This window comes from Diabrotica undecimpunctata, chromosome 8, assembly GCF_040954645.1.
Source record: "Diabrotica undecimpunctata isolate CICGRU chromosome 8, icDiaUnde3, whole genome shotgun sequence".
NCBI classification, from domain to species: domain Eukaryota; kingdom Metazoa; phylum Arthropoda; class Insecta; order Coleoptera; family Chrysomelidae; genus Diabrotica; species Diabrotica undecimpunctata.
The window spans coordinates 117,015,745-117,028,210 of record NC_092810.1 but is presented as its reverse complement, the minus strand read 5'-3'; the positions used below and the strand labels follow the sequence as shown (position 1 = coordinate 117,028,210).

The 12,466-nt window shown below is 33.3% G+C and overlaps 1 long non-coding RNA gene across 1 annotated transcript; it reads right to left on the bottom strand.

The window, feature by feature from the left end:
* Positions 1–8,908: 8,908 nt before the first annotated feature.
* Positions 8,909–11,588, bottom strand: LOC140448529 (uncharacterized). Its single transcript, XR_011951728.1, has 3 exons — positions 9,969–11,588; positions 9,723–9,878; positions 8,909–9,660 (listed from the first exon to the last, which is right to left on the bottom strand). It is a non-coding gene; the product is annotated as an uncharacterized lncRNA (long non-coding RNA).
* Between the last annotated feature and the right edge of the window lie 878 nt (positions 11,589–12,466).

Below are 12,466 nucleotides of genomic sequence, written 5' to 3'. Positions count from 1 at the left end.
AACAATTAGAAAAGAACTAAAACGCGACATACAAAATGGAACGAGAACTTAATAGAGCGAGTCATTGAAAACAACAGAGGCTTAAAATATCTAAGACCCGCACTGGGAGTTCAAAAAATCATCAAAATTAAAGACGCCAACAATAAGGAAGAGAAGGACAAATATAAAATAACAAATATTGTCGAAGACTTCTACACATCCTTGTACAGCTCGAAAGGCCAGCCTAATGAAACAATAAAGGAGAACGTCAAAAGAAAAATAAAAAAACGTGGGATCAGAAGTACTACCAAATATAAAGGGATTCGAAATAGAAAGAGCTTTAAAAGAGCTAAAAAATAATAAAGCTCCAGGACAAGACGGTATAATTGCCGAGCTCTTGAAAACAAGCAAGACATTAACAATCACTGTACTAACAGAGCTATTTAATAGATGTCTCCATAATAGCAAGATCCCTAAAGACTGGAACGAGAGTCTAGTAATACTCTTACACAAAAAAAGGGGACAAATGTGAACCCTACAGAATTATAGACCTATATCGTTGCTTAGTCAAGTATATCGTGCTAACTATTTATGAGAATTATTAACAACCGGTTAACCTACAAAATGGACAATTACCAACCGGTTGAACAGGCTGGCTTCCGCAAAGGATATAGTACATCAGACCATCTGCTGACAATGAGAACATTGATAGAGAAGGCAAATGAATATCAACTACCCGTATTTCTTGCCTTCGTCGACTATGAAAAGGCGTTTGATAGTATCGAGATGTGGGCCATAGAACAAGCTGTTAATAATTGTAGAATAGATTCGAGATATAGGCAACTAATACATAATATATATGAAAATTCAACTTTGATAGTACATCTAGACGAAAATACAAATCCCATCCCCATTAAGAGAGGAGTGAGACAAGGAGACGTAATATCGCCAAAACTTTTCAACCTAGCCCTAGAAGACGTCTTCAAAACTACAAATTGGTCAACCTATGGCATTAACGTTAATGGCAACGAGTTAAACCACCTCAGATTCGCTGACGACATAGTGATTATAGCGAGCACATTCGAGGAACTGCAAATTATGATGGGGGAACTAGCAGCCAGCTCCCAATACGTCGGCCTAAAAATGAATATGAAAAAAACAAAATAATGACAAACACAGATGACCCCAGACGTGTATAAATGGCAGTGAGATAGAAAAAATCCAGGAATATATATACCTAGGCCAAATCCTGAGACTTGACAAAGAGAACCAAAGTGTGGAAATTACTAGAAGAGTAAGACTAGCATGGGCAGAATTTGGAAAACTTAGTTGGATACTTAAGAACCGCAAAATACCCCAATACTTGAGGAGCAAAGTGTTCAACCAATGCATCCTTCCTATCATGACATATGGATATCAAACCTGGACCCTAACCAAGGCAAACATGAATAAACTAGCCACAACAGAAAGAACAATGGAAAGAGCAATGTTAGGTATACGACTTGCCAGATAAAAAGAGGAACGACTGGGTAAGATCCAAAACAAAAGTCGAGGACATAGCAACAAAAATTGCCAAACTTAAATGGAGCTTTGCGGGCCACACTGCTAGACAAAAAGATCAACGTTGGAATACTACAATACAACATTGGAGACCTTACGAAAGCAAATGACCAAGAGGAAGATCACAGATGAGATGGGTTGATGATATTAAAAGAATAGCCGGAACAAATTGGAAATATGTTGCTCAGGATAGAGACCGATGGAAGTAGTTGTGAGAGGCCTATGTCCAAACATGGACGACACAAGGCTAAGAAGAAGAAGAAGATAGTGCATTGCATGCCAGGGCCTGACCAACTATCTGCCTCGAAGCAGATCAATCTTGAACTACCTGTTCTTGATCTTCTGACTACTAGTTTCCTCAAATCCTTAACACCGTCGATCCAGCGAAGACGAGGTTTTCCGTACAGTTCTTACAGCTGTAAGAACTTTAAAAAATGATGACTATAATTATCCTACCAGCCGATAAGGGAAATGTAACTGTGAAATGGATAAAATTCAATATGAGGACAAAATTAACGACTTAATAACAAACAAACCTTATACCAAATTAACAAAGGATCCAACGAATACTTTGGAAAACAGGATATATTGAATTTTATTTAACTTTAAAGATTCTTTAACAGATTACCAAAGAAATTTAATTACAACTCATTACAGTAAGACACCTCATTTTTATGGGGTACCGAAAATTTATAAAGCGATTAAATAACTTAGACCTATTTGTATTACCATGAATTATTCTCCTTGTAGTGAACTGTCAGAATTTTTATTAATTATACAACTATTTGCAACTAAAAATGACACATTTTTAAAGAATACACATTTTTTAAACAATTTATCAAATATTGAATTTAACTCAAATATTTTAGTAAGTTTTGACATAAATAGTTTATTAACAAATGTGCCATTTGTGTGGAAATGTGTTCATTTACAAAATTAGATAAGACTTAAAAAATAATCAAAACAAAATTAGAGAATGATGATATATTGACAACTAAAATGTATCAGATATAATAGAGTACTGAGTACTTCACATTCTTCTTCTTGTGCCACTCCTATCGGAGATTGGAAATCATCAAGGCTATCCTGACCTTGTTTACAGCTGACCTAAAGAGTTCATTAGTGGTACAGCCAAACCACTCTCTCAAATTACGCAGCCATGACATTCTTCTACGGCCTGGATTCCGTTTTCCTTCTATTTTTCCTTACATTATATTTTGAAGTAATGCGTATGTCCTCTAATCGCATGACCCAAATATTCGAGTTTTCTTCTTTTGATCGTTGACAAAATTTCTGGATCTTTTCCTATCCTTCGCATTACTTCAAAATTTGTAACTCTTTCAACCCAACTTATCTTCAGCATTCGACGGTAGCACCACATCTCGAAACTTTCAATATTTTTTATATTAATTTATATTTAAATGGGAATAAGCCACAATTAAAGGTTAAAATACGTTTATTGACGTTTCAATTTCCACTTCGGAAATCGTTCTCAAAATACAAACATATAAAACTAATGTTTGTATTTTGAGAACGATTTCCGAGTGGAAATTGAAACGTCAATAAACGTATTTTAACCTTTAATTGTGGCTTATTCCCATTTAAATATAAATTAATTTAAAATGCCACAAGAAAATAGCTTCAGAACAATTTTTTATATTGTTCTGCTTGAGAGTCCAGGCCTCTACACAGTATAATAGCGTATTAAATACGTAGCCCCTTAGCATTCTTAATCGGAGAGGGATGCTTATATCTCTGTTGCAGAAGAATTTCCTCATCTTTATGAAAGTGGCCCTGGTGATACGTCTTTTTATTTCATTGTTTTGGTCTCCAGTTTCGTTTATTGAAGTACCCAAGTATTTGTAATTTGATACTTTTTCAATTTGAATGCCGTTTATACTAATATGTGTTGGTTGTGTCATGTTCTTACTGAAGACCATATACTTAGTTTTTTTGATATTGATACTTATGCCATAATTGTTGCAGGTAATATTTATATTTGTAAGTAATCGTTGTAATTCTTCTACTGTTCTTGCAACTAGTACAGTGTCGTCTGCGTATCGAATATTATTTACAACCTTTCCATTGATTACGATTCCTTCGTTTGCTTGCAAAAGGGTTTCCTGGCAGATGCTTTAACTATAAACATTAAATAGCAGCGGTGACAAAATGCATCCCTGTCGTACTCCTCTACGTATTTCTATTGCTTGTTATATCTCATTTTCTATTTTGATGTTAGCTTTCTGATTCCAATATAGATTGAGAATTATTCGCAGATCTTTATTATCTATGTCCTTTCTTTCAAGAATTTCTTTTAGCTTATCATGGCGTACTCTGTCAAAGGCTTTTTCAAAATCGATAAAACATGCATGTACTTCCTGATTAACGTCTAGGCATCTTTGTGTAAGAACATTCAAACCGAAGAGAGCTTCTCGAGTACCTAATCCCTTTCTGAACCCCATCTGTGTATCACTAATATCTGAATCCAACTTTTGATAAACTCGGTTGTGGATGACTTTTAGAAATATCTTTAGTAGATGGCTCATTAAAGATATTGTTCGATGTTCTGAACATTCTTTTGCATTGGATTTATTTGGCAGTGTAACGAATGTAGACAACAGCTACTCTTGAGGTATAATACCAGTTTTGTATATTGTGTTAAATAAGTGCAATATTATACCTATTGAGTCATCATTCAAGAGCTTTAGCAATTCAGTAGGAACCTCATCAGGTCCATTTGCCTTTCCAGTTTTGGAATTTCTAAGTGCCGCTTCTACTTCACATTTTAGGAATTCAGGTCTCGTTTCACCATTTACCTAACAATGTTATTTCTGTTGTCCTCAAATAATTCTCTTATGTATTCACTCCATCTATTAATTTTTTCTGTTAAATCTATAATAATCTTTCCGTCTTTGTTCTTAAGCAAACTTATTTGATGTTCTTCAATGCATTGTTCTTCAATCCATAATTCTTTGGCCTTCTTTATTCTTTGCTTTATGTTCTTATCAACCTCTCTGTATTTTTGTGCATTATTCTTCATTTTACATCTTTCATCCATTAGTTCTAGTATGTCTGGTGTCATCCATACCTTGCGTTTCTTTGCAGATCTGGTTAGGTGTTTTTTTCCGTAGTTCTTATATACTAAGTTTTTCATCTATGTTGTCTGTTCTGCGGATTTGACTTTCTGCTATTCTAAGGCTGGTGTTTATTTCTTCTTGCACTGTTTGTCGTAGGTGTTCACTTTTTAGCTGACTTAAGTCTAACGCTGGGATGATGGTTTTTCTTATTTTCTTTGGTCTAGCTTCTATCACAGATACTACTGGATTATGATCCGAACCGATATCAGCTCCAGGATAAGTTTTAGTAGATTTCACGACATTACGGTATCTTTTTGTCACCATTATGTAATCTATTTGGTTTCTGATTACCTTTTCTTGAGTGTGTTGAGGTGACGTCCACGTATACAGTCGCATTGGGGGTAATTTAAAAAATTAAATCTTCACTTTGATAAAACTGAACTAATCGGTCACCCCTTTCATTTCTGTTACCTAAGCCATATTCACCGACATTTTCTCCAACTTTACCCTGACCTACCTTGGCGTTCAGATCGCCCATTACTATGTTAATGTGTTGTCTCTTTGTTGTTCTCATTGCCTCGTTTAAAGTATTATAGAATTGTTCTATTTCCTCTTCGTCTTTGTCTGCTGTAGGAGCGTACACTTGTATGATGTTTATTATGTTCTTGTTATTTTTCAATTGTATTAACATTACACGCTCTGAGAATGGAATAAAGTTTACTATGGCATCTTTCCATTTTTTTGAGATGATGACTACAACTCCTTATCCATGGGTTGTGGTGTCACTTCCGGCATAATAAAACATTCCATGATTATATGTGGGACATTTGCCATTTCCTGGCCATTGTGTATCACTCATGCCTAATATGTCTATACCCAAACGATTCATTTCCAACACGGCGTTATCTAATTTTCCCGAAGAGAATAAGCTCCTTACATTCCATGTAGCAATTTTTATAGTTGTCTTTTTCTTATTACAAGGGTTTCGCAGGTTTACGACCGAGGAAGCCTTGTATTTATCTATTTGTCTTCCCCTGCCGGATCTTGTTATCCAATGTCCATGATCAGTACTTCTTCTTTGCATATCTGCCATGATGATTGTTACTAGGGGTACTCTATGAGTCTTTAATGCAGTGGTTCCCTGAACTCATCCGCCCGAAGCCGTTGGTCAGTAAGTGGGGGACTGCTTATAACGGCAATCACTCGGTGTCACCGGCAATCACTTGACATTATGTACTGATAATACCTATTTTCAACTAAATAATGAATTCTTCATTTTATTGTGCTGTCTTCTAACGAAGGTTGGCGATCACTTTTTTAAACGCTTCCCCCTATCTTTTGCAATGTGAAATATCTGTTCAACACTGAGGTTAGTCCAATCTCTGATATTCCTCAGCCAAGATTTCTTCCTTCTTTCCAAGCCTTTTCTTCCCTGTACTCTTCCTTGTATGATAAAGTATATGGCCCAGATACGATGTTTTTCTTATTTTTATTATGTTCATAAGCCATGTCCAATTCGTTTTAACACTTCTTCGTTTGAAACTTTTGCAATTCAATAAATTTTAAGAATATGCCTATAATATCACCACATTTAGAATGTCTTCAATTTTTTTACGGATTGGGCTTTCAGAGTCCAAGCTTCTACCCCATATAGAAGTTGCGACCATACATAATATTTGACGAACCTCAGTTTGATAATCATACTCAATTTCTTATTTGTAAATAATGAATTATATATATTATACATATTATTTCTTATAGATTCGTTGGTCTTCCTTTCCAGCCTTGATGTTCTAGCACTTCTTCTCAATTAATCCATTTTAACTGCCAACAACCTTCTCTTCAGGTCTGCATTAATTGTCCATACATCAGAGCCATAACAAAGAACTGATTCAACCATGGTTTGCCCTATTCTTTTTTTGTTCAGACATCCTACAATTTTACGTCCCTGATTAATGCGGTGTTTAATTTCGGTTTCTCCCGTAATATGTTTTTTATTACTGTAGTTATTTAATTCATTTTTTTAATATTTGTATGCTTGTACTATGTTAAAATAAAATATTAAAAACGTTTTGTCTCCGATCAGCGCGAACCGTCACAGAGGTGTTGTTTGTTTACTCGGTATCTATGACTCACTGTTATGACACATTTAGCGTGTAGGTGGCCGCATCTCAATACTCAGTGTGTTCTTTGGTGCGTTACTTTAATTTACAAATAAACGGAAACGTGTTGTGATTGAAATTGAACAGAAATAGAGGATATCCGAAGGATTTAAAATGGAGAGATTATACGGACAGTTGCAGTAGATTTTGGCATTGGCGTTTCTGCAGTTTACGATTGGGTTAAAATGAAAAGAAAATTTGAGAAACATGCTTCGAAAATGCCAAACAAGTAAACTATGAAACTAAGTCAAAATGAGAAGGTAGATGAAGCTGTCTATTTGTGGTTCACACAACAAAGAACTAAAGAAGTAGCATAATCTGGACTAATAATTTAAGAGAAGGCAAACATGATATCCGAAATGATGGGCGATGAAGGTAAATGATTTAAAGCAAGTTTAGGTTGGCTAGACAAATGGAAAAATAGGTAGCTTATTCGTCAAGTTATTATATGTGGAGGAAAGCTATCTGCTGACCACGATGCTGTAAATATTTGTAAAACTGAAATGGATGGATTATTGGCAAACTAAACTAAAGATCAAATTTACAACGCAAATGAGACTGGATTAAATTTCAAAATGTTGCCCAAAAAATCACTTGCATCAAAACATGAACACAGTGCACCGGACCTAAAAATGAATAAAGAACGAATAACAGTTGTTTTGTAGCAATGCAGCAGGAACTCACCGATTGAGGCCTATGTGTGTCGAAAAAAAACCAAGAGCTCTAAAAGATGTTTCAGAAAAAGCACTTTCAGTTTTTTATAGAAGCCAAAAAAGGTCATGGATGTCGACCACTTTGTTTTCAGAATGTTTCAAAAATGAATTCGGTCAAGTGTAAAATCCTTTTTAAAATCAAAAAATCATTCTTGACAATGCGTTAACTCACCCTCTACAAATTGGTGACATAATTGTCAGATTTCTACCACCGAATGTCACGAACTTAATTCAGTAGTTGGTCAACTTAATTGGACTCGAGATCTACTGTTTGCCTTTCTAATTCTTTGCGATTTACCAACTAGGAATTTTTTAACTATACTGGCGAGCAATAAAACTTTTAATCCAGAATTTTAAAGTTAAAAGTGAGCTGAATATCTCAGAGTAGCTCACTATATCTCAGAAAATCAATCACTGATTCTGAAATACTATTTTATCAGCTTTCGAGATCTGAAAGAATTTTTAATGTGAGTAAAACCGATTCGGCTTCGAATGCTAAAATTCTGGATGGATTAGTTTTATTGCTCGCCATTGTGTAATAACTAAATAAAACAAAACTAGTAATTCTTATTTATTTATTTTTCCCACTATATTAAATTAGAAAAAAAAATATTGTGAGACTTGCGTTTGAACAGTTTTTGCTAGGCTCTTAAAGTCTGGCCTGTAGTTGAAAATGGCCAGCCTTACACAATCCAACGTATGAGCATCAGTTAAGCTGGAATGCTGATTACCCTTTGTTTGTTTTAAATATGAAAAATAAACGTATTTAACATTTAATTGTGGCTTATTCCCAGTTAAGTAGTAATTAATGAAAAAGCTGATTCGCATAAATAGGTTAAACCAAAACATGTGCAGTTGTTCAGCACATTTTTTTAAATTTGGATATTTGTCATTGCACACCAATGGTCAGAAATCTAGATGTGAACCTGACCTCGATTTCAAACATACATCGCAGTGCATAGCAATTATTTCATTTTAAAGAAAAAGGTGGGCCATTTGGAATATTTCTGCAAATTGTTTGGATGTTTCAAAGGTATCATGAATAGTATCATTGAAAAATTCGACCAACTTTTCAATTTTATTGAAATCTCTAAAACGGATTACAAAGTCTGACACCACTGACTGGATTTCTGCTGTATACTTCCGTGGCTTGAAAACATAGGCAGGGTGTACTTCCATGTGATCTTTAATATTCGAAAGTCTTAGAAACCTTTTGTTTTCAATATCAACTACTGCTTCAAGTTTGAATGATGCAATAGAAATCATTATTTCTGATAATGTTTTGTTCTTGCCTTGCAGTTCCAGATTCAATGTACTCAGTTTATCAGTGAAATCTGCTAGAAATGACAAATCACATTGCCAGACAATTGTCCTATAGAGAGTGTACGTTTTAGTTGTTTTTTTGTTTATTAAACTATGAAAAAATGTCGTCAAACATTTTTGTAACAAATTTGAAAAAAAGTCAAATTTGGTACTAGTGATAAAGGTGAAATATCTACCCCATAAATTTTTAAATAGTTCTAGAAGGGCATTAATAGAAAGAAAACACAGTTTTCATATTTTTTTGGTTTGCCAAGATAAACGTTAAAGAACAGCAGGAAAGGACTGGATGCAGATCACCCAGAATAGAGACCAATGGAGATTACAGGGGAGGACTATGACCAAGAATGGGCGTTTAAGGCTGATTAAATATATTAGATTAGATAGATATTTGTGAAAGACTTGTATCAATTTTATAATGAAATTATGTATGACATTGTGCTTAAACCCCACCAAATAAGAAATAAAATGAGGTATTAAATGGTTAAATTTATTTATTAAACAAAAATTATAGTAAAAATTAAAACATAACTATAAAATTAAACATTAAATCCTTTACCAAAACGAAGCTTATACTCTTCCAACTTAGTTGCCAATTCAACTTGTTTAATTATCTTTTCTAATTTTACAACTTCAAGAGCTTCTTTCTTTATTTGATCGCCCACCTCAAATAATGTTTTGTCATTTTTAAATTTTTGGTCTTTTATTTTTTTTCGGTTTTAATTATATCTTCTTTATTTTTATTTTGGTCCTTTATGTAGTCTTCTTTTTGTTTTATTTTATTTTTTTTTGTTGCTGTTAGAGATGAAATAATGTCATCATATAGATCAGAAAGTTTTCCTTTGCTTGCTAAAATAATAAAATGAATGTATTCTAAATATAAAAATAATCCTCATGTCAAATGAAATTACCTGACTTTTTTTATTTTTGAGTTATCAATTTACTGGAACCTGGGGTATCTTTTACTGGAACTGGATCATCAGTAGTTCGCAACTCGCTGACACTGTGGACCATTTCAGAACAGTTCTGATGTTCTGCTGAGTGACTCATATAAATGTCTGTGGCGTCTAAAATAAATTTGTATTAGTTTTTGCTTCAATCTGAATATACTTAAATGTATTTTCAGAAATTTATAACTACAAATCATTTTTAATTACCTAAATGTTCTATTTCTATCTCTTCAATAGGAACAACTTCTTGATTAATGTTATTTGTACATTCTAAAAAGAATTATTATGAGTATATTGTAATGTAAACAAATTTTTACCACCTGCCTTCATAAAACGAAGTACTGGAATCATACAAATTTGGGAGGGGTTGAAATTGGTCTTTGAGTGCTCCCAACAATTTTTCCTTACCAGGTAATAATATGGTTGTGCAGTCCATCTAATTTACATACCGTTGCACGTCATTATCTACGACAAGGATCTACAGACCGAGCGTGTCTTATAAAATCCACGGCTTCGCGCAATCGTACTTGTGAGTTCGTGAACTGTGATAGTCAACTGGAGTTACAATTTGCCAAATTTAAATGTAGTCGTTTCCACTCATTCATATTAATATTATAAGTAATGTATAATATAATAAATTTTTTAATATTGCTAATTTTATTAAAGATTTTAATATTGTTTTTTTTATATTAATAATAATATTAAGTAATTAAATATTGCACCTTGCTTAAAAAAAGTACGAGATAAATAACTCGTTTTTTTTATATGAAAGTGCAATTTTCCTGTAAATGCTTGGTTTTTTGATAAGATAATACAAATTGTATGATGATGATGAGTAGCTAAACGTTGGGTAGTCAGTGGCGAATCTACGAGGAGGTAAAAAGGATCTTCTGAATTTGCCAATTCTTTTACTGAACATACAACCAAGAGAGGATGGTCAGACCATTAATAATATTGAAATATAACCAGTACGTGACAGGAAACGATGTAGAATATGTTCTATCGATAAAAATAGAAAAAACACAATTTACGAGTGTGCTGATTGTGACAAAAAAAACCTGGACTATGCATAGGATATTGTTTTCGCAAATACCATTCAACCAACGGATAGATTGCATTCAGTATATTAGTTTAAATAAAAATCTTATTTTCTAAAGACCTTTTAATTGTTACCTGATGTCCCACTAACAATTTCTAATCTGAATATATAAATATCCTGAGAACTTTCACAAATGTTAGGGATAATAAATTGAAATCCTTTAACAAAAGGCTATAGCTATAATTTGAATAAGCTGGTTTTGCCGATTTGATTTTCTTATTACTAATTAACATAATAGGCAGGTATTTTACATAGTCACAATTCTCTTAAAGATTTTTGTTTCATTGAAAACTGAACCTGATATTTCAGAACCAGATGAACAGGTGCTATTTCGTCTAATTTATGAGTTTAAATTATAAATACTAAACTAAATTTATAATATTTCACAACGGTCAAAAACCCCCCTTAAAAGTATTCACACCACAGAATATTAGTTAACGCAAATATTCAAACAGAATCAACAACCAAACATCCGACACAGTGTCTCAAGTACGATTGCGCGAAGCCGTGGATTTTATAAGACACGCTCGGTCTGTAGATCCTTGTTTATCTACGTTAGAGATCGAAGTTGACATAGTTGCCAAAGTATAAAAAATTTCTTAATCCATTTTAAATCAAATAGGTCACATAATTATTGCAAAAGTGGATTATACAACAAAATAAATTAATATTTAATGTAAATAAATAGAAACAAAACAAGAGTTAAAAATTAATCTTGTTAAAAACAATTTGAGCCGCTTGTTTAAAAAACAACATAGTTTAATTAATAGTAAATAATAAAAACAAAACTAAAGTGTCAACACAGCAACTGTCAAATAAGTGTTACCAATTTATGCCAAAATTTCACCTTCTTTCGATTACAGTTACAGTGTGTTCCGAACAAATGTTCTTCATAAAAACGCTTTATAATGCATTAATTGCATTAAATGAAACATATTATTATAAAACAATGTTATTATAATAGTTCAACAATATTCAATTGGATTGGCATAACCTTACAAAACTTTCTTTGTTGACAATTTTTTTGACATGACAGATCACACTCCGATTCGAATGAAATAATCAAAATAATCTGTACTCCTGCAATGTTGCCACGTATAAATTGTTTGTAAACCAATAGTTTTTTAGAATGGTGCAACTCCTTTGAAAAATATTAACCAGTGATCGTTGATTTAAATCGTCGAATTGACGGTTAGCAAATCAGTTGATTTACAGTCTGTTGGTGCAACTGGGCATAAGTCACGTAATTGCTGATGTTCATCACCCCTTTCTTCAATAAACTTAATAATTTCATTTAACAAATCTCGAAACCTTTGCAAAATTTTTCTTGCGACTAAACCACCTTTCATCGGTGTGTAAGATTAAATCTGGTTTTTGTCATCCAGTTATTTCCTAAACAGCCGTCTTTGCAGAGATTTGCTTCTTATTGAATTCACGGCTTTTGTGTTAAGCCTTTTACTGGTTAGGACCTGTTGATGAATAAACCAGTGGTAATTAATGAAGTTCGGGAAATCTTCATCTTTGTGACATAGTGATATAAATCCATTATAACATCAATCATTGCCGGAGCTCCATCTGTCGTTATTGAAACGAGCTTAAACAAAGA